This window comes from Paroedura picta, chromosome 13 (assembly GCF_049243985.1).
Source record: "Paroedura picta isolate Pp20150507F chromosome 13, Ppicta_v3.0, whole genome shotgun sequence".
Taxonomy (NCBI): domain Eukaryota; kingdom Metazoa; phylum Chordata; class Lepidosauria; order Squamata; family Gekkonidae; genus Paroedura; species Paroedura picta.
Genome location: NC_135381.1, coordinates 20087365 through 20105908, shown reverse-complemented (window position 1 = coordinate 20105908; position 18544 = coordinate 20087365). Strand labels below are relative to the sequence as shown.

At 44.0% G+C, this 18544-nt stretch overlaps 1 protein-coding gene across 10 annotated transcripts in view; it reads right to left on the bottom strand.

Moving 5' to 3' along the window:
- Positions 1 to 18544, bottom strand: part of HTR2C (5-hydroxytryptamine receptor 2C) — a 220955-nt gene that overhangs the window by 64288 nt on the left and 138123 nt on the right. For 2 of the 10 annotated variants that reach the window (XM_077308337.1, XM_077308338.1), the window contains one exon: positions 12729 to 12951. The exons of the other annotated variants lie outside the window; for them this stretch is intronic. The gene's annotated coding sequence lies outside the window, so the exon portion shown is untranslated. The remainder of the gene's footprint in view (positions 1 to 12728; positions 12952 to 18544) is intronic. 10 annotated transcript variants of the gene reach the window in all.

The window sequence follows — 18544 nt, the reverse complement described above, 5'->3', positions numbered from 1 at the left end:
CATGAGCCCCTGCCAGCATACTGGCAGGAGCTCATAGTAACTGCAGTCCACGGACATCTGAAGAACCAAAGTTTGGCCACCCGTGAGTGCACTGGGGTGGGGTAGGATTTTCACCATCCATCACTGCCAAGATCACAGCCCTCCCCAACTCCTTTAACATTTATGCAATTACATTCCGTGTTGTGCAATTGTGACATTATCAGGGATCGGAGAGACAGTTTTGTGTGGATCATTTGCTAATTATCTCTGTGTCAGAAGTATGGCCTATAGGAAAGCCATCTGTGATTTGCATAAACCTGACCAGTGATGCATAATTATTACAGTAAAAAACATCCTCTGGATGGACTATAGCAGGGGTAGTCAACCTGTGGTCCTCCAGATGTCCATGGAGTACAATTCCCATGAGCCCCTGCCAGCATTGTAGTCCATGGACATCTGGAGGACCACAGGTTGACTACCCCTGGTCTATAGATCCATGGGAGCTTCCTATGAAGACTGTTTCTGAGATAAACCCCAGGTTGTAGCCCTACACTTGCCCTGCGACCCAAAGCAGATGTTTTGTGCCATCTTTTCACCACCACCGCCACAGCTCAATGGCAACAGAAGCCACTTGTAACTTAAGTTGCTCTGAAGGTTGACTGTGTAGGGCTTGGATGGTTTGGATGGAAAGGGTGAGAACCAACCAAATTGTAGTACAAAATGTAGTACGTTGCAATATGCAGAACATGGTGCCAGTCACCACCAAAAAAGGTCATCTCCCAAGAAGAAGAATCACTCCAAGAGTTGTGCTAGCTACCATCTCCTGGCTACTAATCCTGTTAGGACTAGAAGCCCACACAATCGGCTCATGACACTGCTAGGATTGCCAGCTTTTAAACTAAACCCTCAAGGTGACCCTTCTCGGTACAATCCACACAAATAATCCGGTGATGCTATTTAACTTTATGCCACCAAAAGCTCCAGCTGCTCACTTCCACTGATTAAACGTCCATTTAAGAGACAGAACATTTTTTTGTCCAGTTGGCCACTTTAGACACCCACAATTGTTGCCTCATAGCAGCTGCATATAAATTAATTTCACAACAGTAACTAGTCATGGTGTCCTCTTAGCAGGAGCTAAACCTGTGTTTGTTCTCTCGTCTGCAGCAGGGAATCACCACTTCCCCTAGAATTAACCCCTGCTATGCTATATCCTGAGTCAGGGTCCACTCTTGTCATTTCAAGCGGGGCAGATGCAGGCACCCATGCTCTGTGCCTTAGGGATGCATCCCATCCAACATTGAATTGGCTTTAATTAGCATTCAAGTCCATCACTTCACACATCACTCCCAGCAATTTTTTAGCACTGCCAGCCACTTCTCACTCCAACGAAAGGGAAGGTTAATGAAGGATTCCATTCCTATAACTCTGCAGTGCATGACAATGATGTAGGCCCTTGGTTTACCAAACATGAAGGCAGGCTTGGAAGAGAGCAGAATACCTCTTCTGAAAGAAGCTGCAGGAAGGATGGATCTTTAATGCCCAAAGAAACCTTGCAGGTTAAATGAAATAACTTGACCCTATTACATTCCAGATTAAAAACCAAAGCAAGAAACTTCAACACGTATCTGCCCCCAGAAAGAAAGGAAATGCACTTGGTAAATCCTTGCAACAACAACAGGGTGACCCTGAAGATCTTTATTAGTCCTAACAGCCCAACCACAAGGAAAGTGAAAATGGAATTGGGCAGAGCTAATTTTGCCAATTATAAAACTCCTTGAGATGTGGGGGGCACTCCTGCCTCCTAAATCCAAGGCGGGCTGCAGAAGAAACACTGCTAGTGCTTCCTCTGGGCCCTGCCAGGGCAGAGTAGGCGGGTGCTTGGGCCAGTTTGCAACAAGGCAGTTTGCAACAAGTATTCCGAAAACAAGTAAAGCAATAAAAGAAGATCAAAGGGACAAAAAACGGCAGCAAAACATACAAACAATAACTAAATTGCATTGTATCAGTAAGTTCTTAAAAGCTAACATTAAGCCAGGAAAATCTTATTAAAAGAACTGAGGATAAAAGCAAGATACTTGAAAAAAAAATCAAGCAATAAAATGCCACAGGGGCAGATGGTTGAAAAGGCCTCGGAGAATAAAAATAACTTCTCAGAGCACCCAAAAGTTTGTCCTTTGTGGATGGGAGTGAAGAGGCCACACAGCAAGGCTTCGGTAGGGTTGTTTTCTAAATTTTAAAAATGGAGGGTAACTCTCTGGTACAGGGGTAGTCAAACTGCGGCCCTCCAGATGCCCATGGAGTACAATTCCCATGAGCCCCTGCCAGCATTTGCTGGCAGGGGCTCATGGGATTTGTAGTCCATGGACATCTGGAGGGCTGCAGTTTGACTACCCCTGCTCTGGTACATAACACACTCTGATTACTCGGAGATGTGTAAAATCCTCTGCAGAATTTTGATGATCTCATTGACATTTGGCTTTACTCCCTTCAGTGTCGTCTTCAGTCACAGATTAGGAAATGGGTCATGTGACAAAACGTCTCTCTGGGACCATGCAGATCAGCTGACTTCCAACCTTGAAAGATCAATGGTCTGACTCATTCCCAAATGCTTCATGTGTTCCATACTTCTGCATTGCACTAGAACGGCTACTTTTCTATAATAAGCCCATGTGAACAGACTTCTTAAACCATGAGCTGGGACAAGAGAGGAGACAGGAGTGCCCTGCATGGAAGGAGCTATTGTCATAAGGGTGGGAGGATTTCTGGGTTTTCAGTTTAAACCCCTATGGGGATTGCTGAAGGACATTAACTCATGAAAGCAGTAACATCCTGCCAAGTTTTATGAAGAGCTTTTCATTCCACTGTCAGTTAGTTAATGTTTATAAAGTGGTTTGGGAATTGGAAAAGACATACACACAGAGAGAAATATAAAACTAGCCTTCCAGCAACTGAGCAACCCAGCCTTAATTTGGGGCGGGGGAGGCTCCAGCCCCGGGACATTGGGGGATTATGCCCAATTTTTCAGTACCCAAAGGAGTCCAAAAGTGGCTTACAAAAACCTTTCCCTTGCTCTCCCCACACCAGGCACCCTGTGAGGTAGGTGAGGCTGAGAGAACTCTGAGAGAACTGCTCTATGATAACAGCCCTAAGATAACTGGTCATCCAGCTGGCTGCATGTGGAGGAGGAGTGGGGAACCCAGACCAGTTCTCCAGTTTAGAGTCCACCGCTCTTAACCACTACAACACAGCTGGCTCTCTTAACCACTCCATGGGGAGGAGGAAGAGCTGTTTTTGGTACCCTACTTTTTACCACCCAAAGGAGTAGCAAGGCAGAATTCAGTCTGATCAAGGCCCTCGGTGAATAGGAAGATGCTGAACTGCAGCAGTCCAGGAATTAGTGTAGGCATAGAAACAATATCTGTTGCTGGGACTGATGTAGCATCTCTTGGGGGAAGGGTGTATTTCCAAACTCCTCTTACATGGCCATAAATGAGACAGAAAATTGGCCTATTAATTAAAGTTTGCATCCTGATGAGATTTCCCCTAAAGCTGCTCTTTACAAAAAATTGATGATGCATCTTTTCAGAAAGGCCTAATTTAAGGTTCATTTTTCACAGCTTAAGTTTAGCGAAGTAAGTGCTTAAAAATCAGCACTGAGTTTATAGCGTTATCTTTGCTAGAATGGGGAGAGGAAGGGGGAAATAGAAGGCCTTTTAATAACAGCAGAAGAATTACATCAGGTATTATCTAAAGAGTCCCACAGGGGATGGTTTCCCCTCTACAGCAGCATCCATGGAGCCAAGTAGAGGTGTTTCCAGCAAGACTTTCAAGCATCTTTTTTGTCTCTGGATTATGCTTTTTTTTTTCTTACAGAGCCAGTAGGGTGTCTATGAAGAAGGCACTGCTGGGTATATTGTGAAGAGGTTCAGGGTTCAAATCCCCACTCCCTATTGTGTCTGTCTGGCTATCACACTTGCCCTTTCTCCAAACAGCTCACGCTCTCCTCCACTTTATTTCACAGGTAAGCCCATTAGTGATTCACCTCACAGACTATCATAGCTCATGAGTATGGCCACATCCACACTTTTTATCAAGTCAGAATAATTAGCTGCACAAGGGCTACGTCGCCTTTACCAAACTGTGGGCTGGAACCCAAAAGTCATTCGCTAAGCCTGGGTTGTGGGCAAGTCCTCCCTCATGGCTCCTTCTGCCCTTGCATCACTCACATTCTCACCTCACCTCCCCCTCCTCTTTGCAACAACTACTAGTAGCAGCTGGAAGAAGAGTGAAAGGGCTGGTTGGAAAAGCAAGAGGGAGAGAGAATGAGCACACCTGTAGTTCCCCACTGCCCTTTAACTGCTGTGGGAGATATACTGCACCATGCTGCCCCCCCTCCCTCCGCCAGCATTGTGTATATCTTTCACCTGGTGCCCCTCCCCACTGGTGTGCCTCCTCCAGCTCCACTGTGGCCTAGCAGGCAAAGGTGTAGACAACAGGGAGAACCCCCCCCCCCCCACTGTTCTCAAATACTTGACCTCAGGCAGAACGTTGTGAATTTTCCATCCAGAAGGAAAAACTCTGTTCCTCCTTCATGAGTGACGTGATATGGATGGACTTTTGGTCACTGTGACGGAGAGATACTTGGACAACCATTAATGTGTAGAGTCAAGTCTTTCCTCTTATCACAACACGGGCATTGATTAAAGTGTTTAAAGGTGGCATAATGCTCAGCGCTAAGACGTTTCAGGCAAACAGTTATTAGGAAGCATCTACCCTTCCATGCATGCTGGATTTTACCCAGTAGTAACAGAATCATGTCTGCCTTGTAGATAGAAACTAGGGGTGCTGGTTGATAACAAAGAATCAAAACATGTCCTGTTAGTTACTATACTGAGTTTCTTAGAATCTTAGAGAAGATTAGAGAGAAGAAGGGAGAAGACTGTAGGTTCTATATGAAAAGGGTGTGGAAGTCCACTTGCTTTGGGGAAGCTGTGCTTGTTGTGCAGTGTTTATTGGTTTCTCAAACTTATCTGGTTGGCCACTGTAGAATGGTAAAATGTAGAGAGAAGTGCTACGGTCATAGTTTGCCTAAGGGTACCAGAAACTTTGTGATAGCCCTGGATAGGTCACCATACCAAGTAAATTTGAACTTGTGGATCACTGTACCAAAACTGTACCAACACTGAATTTGACAACTGTTGCCTGGACTCTAAATACATGAACAGAAACCATGCAGACATTAGTAAGCCTGTTCTCAGATCTTAAGGAGAAACAAGCAAACAAAAAAAAACAATATACAATCGATGATTTCAATATATTAAGGACTCTTGTTTAATCTGCATCCAAATCTTGGCAATTCAAGGGGAGGGGATACCAATTCAAATGGAAAAATTAATCTAGCAATGCTGTAGGCTGAACAGGCTTCTGGTAATATACCAGTTTCAATCAATCTTCATCAGCAGCATTAGGAATCAAAAGAAAGATATGAACTCAGAAGGGCTACAATCCCAGTATGGTTGACTTTCAATCTTTGTAAGGCGACCAGCCCAAAGTACTCATCATGTAGACCTCTGAGTCTATGTAGCCATTCTGAGTTCATATCATTTCATTTTTTCCCCTTGGGTTGCCAAGACGGTCTGTAGGAACAACCTGCTTATAACCACTCAGCAAAAACTTTTGGGACGTAAGAAAGGAAGAGAGGGCTATGGCTCTAGTCCAGGGGTAGTCAAACTGCGGCCCTCCAGATGTCCATGGACTACAATTCCCATGAGCCCCTGCCAGCGAATGCTGGCAGGGGCTCATGGGATTTGTAGTCCACGGACATCTGGAGGGACGCCATTTGACTACCCCTGCTCTAGTCCACTAGGAATGGGTGCGCATCAGAGTTCCTTCATTTCAATGGAGCTTTCTACAATCTGCATCCAGGAGAAGAAGAAAAAACAGCCTGACAGATCACATGTACCCACTCCCCCTTGACAGCTCCATAAAGTATGACTGACATAAGCTCTCTGCACAATATATAATGTTCCCTAAAGTCTTCAGAACAATATTGTTTTGGGACCCATCACTTTCAATAATTAATCTCCTTTTCTGTCCAGGGCAATGTATGCCAGGTCGGTGGTCTGCATACTAATTCTTCCCAACCAGTGGGGTCTAGGCCCCCATAGGGAAACCTGCTATAGCTGCTGAAAAACATAAGGCTTAATCTCTTTAATTCACAAAGGTCTCATCTGAGTTCCGTCTTACAAAAAGCATCACTTCCTCCTTTAAGATTTTGCTTTAGTTGTTAAGACTGTTATGCCAAGCACTTAAACGTATGGAGGATGGTGAGATATGCTGATCAATGAGGAAAAGAGACGGAAAAGCATGTCTTTCCTGGCAACTTAGAGGAGATGGCAAAAAGGAGGAGGCTGCGTAATCAGACCCATGGAATCAAAAGGCTGTTGATTGGCAAGCAGTCCCCAGAATGGGCTGCCCAAGGAGGCTGCTAGTCAGTCAGCAGGTAAATCTTGCACAATTTTGAAAGAGCTCAGCCTTCACTGCTATTTTCTGAAGTTACCTCTAAGAGCTGGATTTCACATCATCCGTCAAATTGTATTGCACTAATCACACATCCCTCCATTAATGAACTACCTCACAGACAGATTCAAGTGGGTATCTGCGTTGGTCTGAAGCAGCAGAACAAATTTAGAGTCATGGGGCACCTATAAGACCAGGGGTGTTCAAACTGTGGCCCTCCAGATGTCCATGGACTACAATTCCCATGAGCCCCTGCCAGCATTGACTACAAGCGGAAGGCCAAAAGGTTAATTCTGTATTCCGGGCAAAGAGGCTTCAAGACCTATTCTGAGCCTGGAGACGGCTATAGGATCCTGAGAAGACCAAGAAGACCATAGCTGGTAGAGAACCTAGGGCGATGGGCAAGAGTAGCCTGGGAGACTGCCTTTCCCAAAAGCATGCCCTGGAAGGAAAAAGTGTGGCCAGAGACAGGTATTTCACAGGGAGCAGATGTTTCCTCAGATCAGCTCCCAGGTCCAACTGAATCCCAATATCCTACCATGCTCCACCTACCTCTCTTCAGGTTTTTCCACATCACTTTTACACACACTAAATAACACACTTGCAATGTACTTTGCCACTAGATTTGTGTGTGAAATGGCAAAGTGGACTGAAACCACATTATTTAGCATGTATGAAAGCACCCCTGCAGGGTTTGTTTGTTCGTTTGTTTACAGACGCTGGATTTCTTAATTGCATTTGAGACCCCCCCCTTTTTTTAAATTATTAGCTGTCCCATTTTTTCCTTCCAGTTTTTCCTATATTTTTGTTAGCATTATAAAAAAGTAAGCAGAAGAGCAATAACTGGCAAGTGGTGCTGTGCGTAAAGGAGAGGAAAATTTGATACCGTTTAGAAGCTGATCTTCAGCAAAATCCCAGTGCAGAAAAAAACCTCTCATTCCAAAGGCTGAGAAATCTTAGTAAGACACCTTGGTCTAAAACCAGGACCCTCCCCTTTCAGTTAGTTCTTGCCGTGTGTATTCCTGACTGGTGAGCAGGTTCTGAGGATCAAGAGGGTCTTGAAGGGTTGTTGGCTCCTTGATGCAATTGGCTTGAGGAATTTGGTCCCAGAGGGATGGGCTTGGAAGTCTCTGAATCCAGAAGATCCTGGCTACCTGATAGGTGTGCCATCACCAGATTGGAAAATACCTGGAGATTTTGGAGGCAGAACCTGAGGAGGATGGGATTTGGGGAGGGGAAAGGCTTCAGTGGGGTATAATACTACACAACCCATCTTCCAAAAATGCCATATTCTCCTGGTAAACTGATTTCTATTGCCAGAACATCTATAGATGCCACCATACTACTGGAGTGGAGGTAGTACTGCCAACTGCACCTGGTGTTTCTACAACTCATGCATCCTCCTCCTCTGAAGTCAGTGGCCAGGTTGCTACTTGTTCCTGTGGGTCTCAACAAGCTAAGCATATTCTGATTTATTTTGTGCAAGATTTTAAGTGTATTATAATGTCACTTCATTGCCCTTCATTGTGTCATCTATCTTGAGGAACCATGAAAAAGATGAACTATAAATGAAGTGAATAACTCTCCCAATTCCAGACCACAAAGTTCTAGCCTTACAGTCTCTGATGACACATTGCAGTTTCCTCCCAGAGATATATATAAAACACAAACACACACTGTCCTTGACTTTGTTTCACACCATTGTGGAAAGCACTGCAGTCTGAACCATGTACTAGTGGCAGGGGGGGGGGGAAGCAGGGCCCCATTTTCTTTTTATAGGGCCTGTACTTCTTTGTGCATGGAAGGTAAAGCTCCCTGTAGGTAACTATAATGTAAAGTAACGAAATGAATAAAGTGGCCTTTTGCAATAGCCTGAAGGGAATCAATACCCAGCCTGGAAATTCATTATGATCTTTTTTTCAGATCTCCCCAGTTCCATTTTAATCAAGCCCACCCCATTTAATTTGGGAAGTGCTGTTATAAAACCCAGTCAACTTTTGCTCTGGGAAAGTGAATCAGAAGGTGAAAATTTAATAACTGATGCTAAATATACAGTGCAGGAGTTTCCCCCCTCCTCTGCAAGCCAGCCTTTGCTGTGTTCATGCAATAAGTTCTCAGACAGCCTTGTTTGCCTGCAAATATAAATATTCTTGTGCAAATCCCACTCATTTTGGTTCTTTTGTTCACAGGACAGTTCACAGGACATGCCCCAGGCCAGGAGGGACAGGTTTTGGTCAGTCATAGCTGGGCAGAAGACTAGAATTCCTTTACATCTATCTTATACATTTTGCTGGACCAAAATCTATAAAATGATAGTATTCAGGCTACTCCTCTTGTAATCACAGAGAAGTTACAAGCTTGGCCACCAGTTACTCCACAGGAAATAAAATCCTACATTATTTGGCTAAAGCACGGCAAAGCTCCGGGACCCAATGGTACACCCCGTGAATTACTTAAAGAAAATGCAGACTGGTTAGCACCATACCTGACAACTCTCTTTACATGCATAGATTCTACAGGCTGTGTGCCAAAGGATTAGGAGTTGGCCTTTGTAGTTCCTATCATTAAAAAGATGACAAAAGAGAACCAGCAAACTATAGGCCAATAAATCTGCTAAGTAATAGCAGTAAATTATATGCAAAACATTCATAGGATAAACTATATACTTGACTGGAAGATCAAATTGTACTTGAGCAAGTGAGATTCAGAGAAGGGAGACTGATGACTGAACACTGTCTAACATCACAATACCTAATAGAAAAATATTCTATAAAGGTAGCATATAGGGACCAACCTCCCTATATGCTACCTTTATAGATTTAAAGACAGTCTTTGACTCTATAATCCCAGCCGAAACTCTGGCAGAAACTTGGATCCTTAAGCATAGATAAAAGTCTTCTGTGGCTAATATACACTCTATTTGAGCAATCCTTGCCAAGAGTGAGATACAATATTCAGAGTCAAGTTACCAAACAAATACAAATCTTTAAAAGTGTTAGGCCTTCTAGCGCCTTCGCTATTAACTTCTATGTAAATGATATGATAAAGCATGTAAGTGACCCTAAATTCCATCCACCTAACCTAGCCTCTCATCAAATTGTTCTATGCAGATGATACAATTCTGCTCTCAAGAACGCCAGAAGCTGAAAAGCTTCTCCCCAAATACTGCATCTTGAAATCTAACAATTAATTATTATAAAGCCAAAGTGGTGGTCTTTGGCACATACTCCAGAAGCAGGATCTGGTTGATGAAAGGGAACAAATTAGTAAAATCAACTATCTAGATTCGGTAATATAACCTTTGCATTTTAATATAGCCAACTGCCAATTTGCTGTTAAACATGCAGAAAGATCTATTTACAATATACTATTTTTTAAATATAAGGAATGGTATTATGTCACTGCAACCTTAAAGCTATATCATGTTAAAATTCTGCCTCAGTTACTTTTATGGCACTTATTTAAGTACTTAATTTATCCCATTTAGAGAAACCTATCCAAATTTCTCTGGGCAATGCTTCAGGTTTCTCCACATGTCTCTACTGCTTGGATATGTCTGAAGACAGGTAATATGAAAATGGAGGTGAGGATAGCCATGCAATCTGTCTTCTAGTGGCTTAAGGTAAAAGTTTTGCAAAAAGATCTATGTCCTCAAGACCCCTTCTGGCCTAGGTGGATTTTAGTCCTTAAGAACTGTTGAGATTCGGCTTGACCCCTAGCACTCTTTAATCACTAAATTTGGAATGGGCAAACTCCTTTGTAAAACACAGGGTTCGAGATACAGAGCGACTGCATGATTTAGTGCTGTCCACTAACTATGTGTCACACACTATATACAATGGCCCCAGCAGCATACTTCTATAATCTTGATGTTTACCAATCTAAACATGCATATACCTTAACTACATATGCAGCACTCCTGTCAGCCATGCTAGAAGGTAAATACCAAAAACAAAATCTCTTTTGTAGGGAGTGTGTGCAACTGGAGAGGAGGAGCATTTAGAACTCATCTTTTTATTTTCCACAGTCCCTTCTGTAACATACAAAGAGATAAGATTCTTGCCCCCTGTTGGAGTTGTCAGCTTTCCACAGGGCCTGCAAGATGGAGCCCTTCCGCCAGGCGTGTGGTTGAGGCTGGGATGGAGTTCCGGTGTTTCCGTCAGAGAATCTCCTAAGGCAGGGGTAGTCAACCTGTGGTCCTCCAGATCTTCATGGGCTACAATTCCCATGAGCCCCTGCCAGCAAATGCTGGCAGGGGCTCCTGGGAATTGTAGTCCATGGATATCTGGAGGACCACAGGTTGACTACCCCTGCCCTAAGGTATAATCAGTTCTAGCACCTCACTCCCAGTGGGAAAACAATTTGGTTTCTGGCTGAACAAGTGGGGTGGGGTTGGGAAAACAGAAGTGGTTGTATGTTATCGCTGGCCGCCTATTTGGGTAAGGGTTTTATTGTATTTTAGTGTTTTTATCTGTTGTGAACCGCCGTAAGATCTCTAAAAGAGCGGTGGTATGGAATGAATGAATGAATGAATGAATGAATGAACGAACGAACGAACGAACGAATGAATGAATGAATGAATGAATGAATGAATGAAATCTTATCAAAGCTATCAGGTTGTTCAGTTAAGATATGCATTGATAAATTAACATAGGACGATCATTGCACAATGAGACTGGTGGCAAACTTTTGTGCTCATGTGCACCATTCCCACACTAATTATTACAAATAAGATGGAGGGTGGGGGTTGAGCCCCAACATACGTTTAGGCTACCCTTTTGCTATCTGCTATTCTTTTAATATTCTCGTGGCATTTTAAAGTACTTAAGCTGTTTTATTCAATATAACTATGCTCTGAGAAATGTCTTAGACCTTGTAAACTGTCTGTTTCCAGCTGATGACTGTGACAATTGTTTCAGACTACTGGACTGTATCTATGCCTGGTCTCTGATCACACTAATAAATGAATCTGAGAGAGCAGGTGCAGCAGCCACATCTGCAAGGCAGTCATGATGCTTTCTTTGACTGTGAAATTCAGACACAACATGCTGCCTGGCTACAGAATGACACACTTGTAAGGATTCTGGGATTCTTCTTCCTGCCTCACTGAGCCCTCACAGCCAGGGCCGGCCTGCAGCCCAGATAGCTTAGTTTCTAGCTTGCGATCTTTAGTTATCAATGCATTAAATAGCAGCCTGTAGTCTCTCTCTCAGTGGCAGCCGTTGTCTTTCTAAAGGGGATGCTGTCCACATCCTTGGGAATTTTTCTGCCCAGTCTCTATAGCATTTTCAAGCTGGCCTGAGAAAATTCACCGGCCTGCCTGCTCACTCACTTAATAAGTACTTCTCCTAAAATTATTCTGCTGCTGAAAATTAATCTCTTGACCCTCAAAAGAAATAGTTTCAGAATGAATCTAGATTAAGGTGACCAGATTGTCCCACTTTTGGAAGGACATCTGGGGGTACCTGGCAAATTGTACTTATGTTGAAATTAAAAATTATATATATTTACAATACTATTTTTGCGTTCTATGCGTTCTCTCTTTTAAACCTCAAAGGGCTGAGACTGGATCTGTGCCTCATTCACAAAGGTAACATAACTTTCAAAATGTTCTTACTCTGCAGCTCTATTTTTCTGGTACCAAGCCAAGTCCAGAAGCCCCAACACAATCTCTGTAGTCTGGATATCAGCTATAATTCTGGGAGATCTCCAGCCCCCACCTGGAGGGTAACAATTCTAATTCATAGATTATTGTCCAAATGATTCTCACTGATGAACAAACTTGGTTAACTTTGCTAAGCCCAGAAAAAATGGAGTCACGAGTATAACCCAACCATGCCTCTGAACCATGCCTGGACCTGCAAGACAGCTCACTTGGGAACAACCAAAATGTCCCAGTTCTGTTTGGTAAGCAATTCATTAGACAGCTCTGAAGTAGTATAGGTTGAAAAAGTTCACTTTGATCTAAGCCAGGGGTACTCAAACTGCGGCCCTCCAGATGTCCATGGACTACAATTCCCAGGAGCCCCCTGCCAGCATTTGCTGGCAGGGGGCCCCTGGGAATTGTAGTCCATGGACATCTGGAGGGCCGCAGTTTGACTACCCCTGCTCTAATCAACAGGCTGAAATGTAACCCACCATTACCTTTCCTCCCACCTCAGCTAAAGCAAGTTATGCTTCTTAGGACTCAGAAATAAAGTTAGATTTAGAGTAATGTAATGTAATACCTTTTTGCTAGGAACAAACAGGGCAGGTAGTCACCATACTGCCTTGGTGGGGTCTCCAATCCACCCGCTGGAGAACTAGAAGCAACTTGGCTGCCCAAGACGCTGCTCAAAGGCAACTCAGCTCTTCCAGGCAGGAGTGGGAGCAGGAAGCCTGCAGTTGCTGATAAGGGGGGCCTGAGTCCCAGTGTGACATGCAGAATTCTACGGGCTGCTTGGAAGTGCCCTGAAAAAAACATTCCACGCTGTTACTTTCATGCAGCTGACACGTGGAGAAGAAAACGCGGCAGGCCAGTTAACTTCTTGACCTCATGACCATCAAGTGACATTATTTTAATCATAGGATTAACATCACACATAGCTCTGCTCAAGGGATTTTAGGAGGGTGTCTTCTTGAACAGCATGACTTAGATAATCATGGGATCTAGGGTGGGTTTAGCAACAAAAACCCCTGTCAGTAATTCCACCACTCCCCTTACACACACACACACGTATTGTTTCGGGGGGTAGCCAGGTTGGTTTGTAGTAGAATACATAGATCAGGCTATCACAACCAGGGTTTCATGAAACCCTGAGACTTCCTGACAGCCCTTGAAGGGTTTCTCCAATCGAGTGGGATTTAATTAAATTTATATGTATGTAATTATTAAAATTAAAAATTATTGGGTGGTATGACTATATATTGTCATGTCAACCTCCCTCCCCCCTCCCAAAATGGCCAGTGATGGGCCTGGAGGGGATGGGAAGAGAGCCAGCTAAATAAATTCTTGCTGGCTTGATGAAGTCACATCTGGTGGGAGTGTCTGAGTGATGTCACTTCTGGTGACATGTGACTTCTGGGGGCGTGGCAGGAAGGTGTGGCCTGCTGACATCACTTCCGGGGGTCTCTTGAAGCCTGGAGAATGTTTCAGGGGTTTCTCAACGGTAAAAAGGTTGAGAAAGGCTGTGCTAGATGAAGGGAGCATTGATTCTTGAAAACTTCTAACCCAGAATCTTGTTGGTCTAGGTACTACTGGACTCAAATCTAGCATCTCCAACCCCACTCCCCTGACACAGACACAATTAGCATTATTACCATTCAGTACTAAGATATTTATGCCCCACTATTTTCCATAAATGAGGCCGTCTGAAAGCTTTGCCCATGAGGCTGGGAGTTCAATCCCAGCAACCGGCTCAAGGTCGACTCAGCCTTCCATCCTTCCGAGGTCGGTAAAATGAGTACCCAGCTTGCTGGGGGGTAAACGGTCATGACTGGGGAAGGCACTGGCAAACCACCCCGTATTGAGTCTGCCAAGAAAACGCTGGAGGGCGTCACCCCAAGGGTCAGACATGACTCGGTGCTTGCACAGGGGATACCTTTACCTTTTTATTTTCCATAATGGGAGCCATGTATCTTATTTTTATATATATAACAGAAATTAGAAATAGATAGAAAAGAAAGAAATGAACATGCTTAGATTATTAAGTACAAATCTTCCCCTGTATCCTCCCCACTCTCCCCCCCCCCCACGAGATCAGTCTTCACTCTATCTCTGATCACTATTTTGCTAAATGGGGCCAAATACCAATTAGCAAGCTTGCTTGCCAAGATTTGAACCCGGATCTCCCAGATTTTCATCTAAACAGTACCCCAAGGCGGTTCCAAGGAGTCCATATTTTGTGACATGGGAAGAGCAAGACTTGCAGTCATGCCTGCCAGGTTTTCAATTGATCCTAAAGCATTTGCTGGAAGAAGTAAAAACCAACTCCAATGGCATTCCAAATGAAATGAATAATTTTTTACATCTCTTGTGTAGTCTTTTATTATAATTCACCAAACGTGGGTCAAGCCTTACCCATTTTCAAACACCAGCCTTTCTTCAGTGGCTTGTCCCTCTGTATATGTCTTCACACTTCAGGGATTACTGGTCATACAATTTAGATTCTCAAATATATCTGGATAATAAATACTCTGGCCATAGGCTCTTGCATAGTACAAGGGACCTGAGATATTACAAACAAGGTCCCAAAATATCTCGGATCCCTTTTACTATCCAAGAGCCTGTGGCCAGAGTATACTAGGATGTGTTATTACTCAGATATAGTTGAGAATCTAAATTGTATGACCAGTAATCCCTGAAGTGTGAAGTCATATACAGTAGGACAAGCCAGTGAAGAAAGGTTGGTATTTGAAAACGGTTAAGGCTTGCCCCACTTTTGGTGAATTATAATAAAAGACTACACAAAAGACATTGTAAAAAATGTTTCTTTTATTGAGAGCGCTGCTGGAGTTGGTTCTTTCTTCTTCCTTCTGACTTTTCGGTTTGACTCGCCTTCTTTTGCTTCCTAAAGCATTTGTAGGCACCATTGCTTTTGTAGCATCTGTGAACGTGATGCAGGAATTCTCCATTCTTTCATCCCCTGAGATATGTAGGACACAGGTAAGTGTGCCGCTTAGTTTCCGTGATCTACAGCTGGAAAGCCTTGCTATAGCTCTTTAACACCGTAAGTCCTCCAAAAATGGCATATCCAGAAGAGAAATCCCAAACAGATCAGAAACACTCCTCGATAGAAATCACAATGTTGAGTCATGTTGCCCTACAGGTGCCAACCGCGGCTGCTTTGATGGCTCATTTGAGAACAATTATAATGACTCCGAATTAGAACTTTGCTGGTTTGCCACATAGTCAAATATAAAGTCATAATGAACAGTCATTTGAAAGCTTTGTTCCTTCCTGGAAAAAAATAATGGGGTTGATTTCAGAACTGCCAAAACAAAGCCCAGTTTTTTGGGGGGCGCAAAGGGAGCATGTATGAAAACCCTAAACAAGTGTGCACTAGAAAATAACATGTTATGATCTACAGCAGGTGTAGTCAAACTGCAGCCCTCCAGATGTCCATGGACTACAATTCCCACAAGCCCCTGCCAGCATTCGCTGGCAGGGGCTCGTGGGAATTGTAGTCCATGGACATCTGGAGGTCCGCAGTTAGACTACCCCTGATCTACAGAATGCTCTGAAATCATGATGATTCCTTCATGCTCCATATTCAGTCCATGTCAGTGAGAGGAGCCAGCTCAGCCTTCTGTACAGGCACTTCTTTACCCGAAGGAGTCTCAAAGCGGCTTCCAATCGCCTTCCCTTTCCTCTCCCCACAACAGACGCCCTGTGAGGTGGGTGAGGCTGAGAGAGCCCTGATATTCCTGCTCAGTCAGAATAGTTTTATCAGTGTCGTGGTGAGCCCAAGGTCCCCCAGCTGGGCTGCATGTGGAGAAGGTGTGAGATATCAAACCTAGTTCTCTATAATATTATGTTCTGCCTCTCTTAACCACTACACCACACTGACTTTAAGACAGCAACGTTCAGCCCCAGAAGGGACAGACAGGAGGCAACTGTACACATACCCTGTGGCTAAAGTTCTGGAGAGGAATGGTCCCAGTGACCAGGCAGCCATGAACTCACAGGACACACACCTCAATAACACTCCTCAATTTGGCTTATTTTTTATGATAGCTCTAAAACTGCAAGGGACAGCATATCAGCTTGTACAGGGAAAGTGGGTAGGGGTGGGAAGACCTCTGCATTAAGGCAAAGCTAGGCAATGTTGGCTGGTGGCAAGAGGGATATTTTTTGCTAGTCCCAGGGGAGACTACTGAGGCTGGGGAGATTTAACCTGTGGCAGAACCACAAAGACACACAGCACTATACAGCTACCGAATCTGCAGGCCCGGCCCTGCCAAGCTCCTTTTGCATGACTTACATGCACAGGCCTCACTCAGAGCTCAGCAACGTTCATCATCCAGGTCCTGAAGGAGCATATTTTAACTGAGCTCAGCCTCCTTCCTCTATTAAAGGAAAGCTCGGTATCACTCAACAGCTCCCATGTTGCATTTTAAATATGGCCCGTAAAAGTGGATGTCGTCTTCCATCCTTACGCAGCCTCTAAAGGATTGGGAGGGGGAAGTTAAAGAAGCCGGAAAATTAATGACTCAGTGAACCCACCTCCCCGCTCAGACAAAGGGAAAGGAGCATGGCAACGTATGTGCTAAATGGCCACTTAATACATTTTTTAAAAAAAAGAATGAAAAAGGACCAAAGACTTTTTGCGGAAGGCAGCAGAGGCCCATTGAGGGTGGGTCAGGGTGTCAGGCTTCAATCGCCCCCCTTCCTTGTCTTGCTGCACACCTCGCCCTCTCTGCTCAGCCAGGGCTCTTGTTCTACTTCCATTTCCAGCCCTTAGAAATCACAATGAATTATTCAGATCTGCAAGGCATCATGTAGCACTCTGTGGCTACCATTAATGTAGGCACAAAGCCACACAGGGCAGGCAGAGGACATCACATGTCACTGTTTGGCAGGTAATGTGATGCCCATGAGAAATTAAAGGTATCATGGTACCTACTGTTTGCAGTTTCCAAACTGAGATGGAGGGGAGCAGGGTGGAGGACAAGGCAGTCAATGTCAGTGCCCAGGTAGTGGGGGGGGGGGGGAGGAGAATGAGCCAATGCTGACATGAGGTTGGGGAGCAAACAGCAGATGACAGCTTCTAGAAAGTAGAGGCCGCATATGAATGTAGCATTCATGAATCCAGCCCAAAGCTAGAAGCATTTCCTTGGGCATGTTATATGCTGCCCAGGAAACCTAGGAAATGTCACAATCAGGGCTGTCTTAATGCATGGGCATGCTGGGCAGTTGTCCGGGGTTCCCAATAGCACAGGGGCCCCATGCTAATCTATGTATATATTGATAGTTTGTGATATGCTTGAACTAGCTTTTGCTCATGTGTATGGAAAGTGACATTCTGAAGACCACTGACCTCTAGATAATTATCTACAAAGAACTATTGCAAATAAACTTCATACTGTGCAATCTCTGTCTATATGATTTATCAATTAAGTACTATTTATATGTTGAATTTTTTGTTTTTCAAGATCAGGGCTCATGTTGAATAATCTTTGCTGTGCAGCATGGTTTTTTTTAATGTTTAAAAATTGATTTTGTTGGAGGTACTAAGAAAGATACGTTTAATTTTATCGATAATTCTTGGCTTTATTCCTGTGTGTGGTTCTGTGGCTAGGGCCCCAGAGCACTGGTTTGCCCGGGGGCCTATAATGCTGTTTAAATGGCCCAGAAACTAGCTAGGGCAACATTCTGCTGGCTTGAGATCAGCTGGAATACAAACCAGGCCAGTTTCCAAGTTCTACAATATCCTTCCATCAGGGAGACTTTAGAAAAACAAATTTCAGTGAAATGTGCAGAGATGAGGGTTTCTAGACAGGCAAATTTTGTGCAATCTGATCCAGCAGATTAAATTCTACAAAGCTTATCCACTCCAGCGTTGTTTCCAGCTCTTGGAGATGCATAATCATTGGACTACTCTGCAAATTCATAAGCAAGGTCACAAGACTTACCCTCATTATTAGTCTCTAGCACCTGACATACTGCTTCTTTACATAGAGGTTCCATCTGGCTACTATGGCTAATACCCACTGCTGGAACTACACTTCTTGAATGTGTTTAAAATTCTGCCTGAATCTCAGTGGGCCTAGTGGCCATCTTTCCGTCAGCAGTACCATAGCCCCCAATGTATTTTCCCCCAAACTAACTGCATTGGAGAAGTAAGGGAATTCAGTGTCCCTGAACCTGGGACAAATAGGCTGATCTGAATAAGAACAAGCAGCCATTTTCTCCAGAAGAATTTCTCTCTATAGTCTGGAGCAGGGGTAGTTAAACTGCAGCCCTCCAAATGTACATGGACTACAATTCCCATGAGCCCCTGCCAGCATTTGCTGGCAGGGGCTCATGGGAATTGTAGTCCACGGACATCTGGAAGGCCGCAGT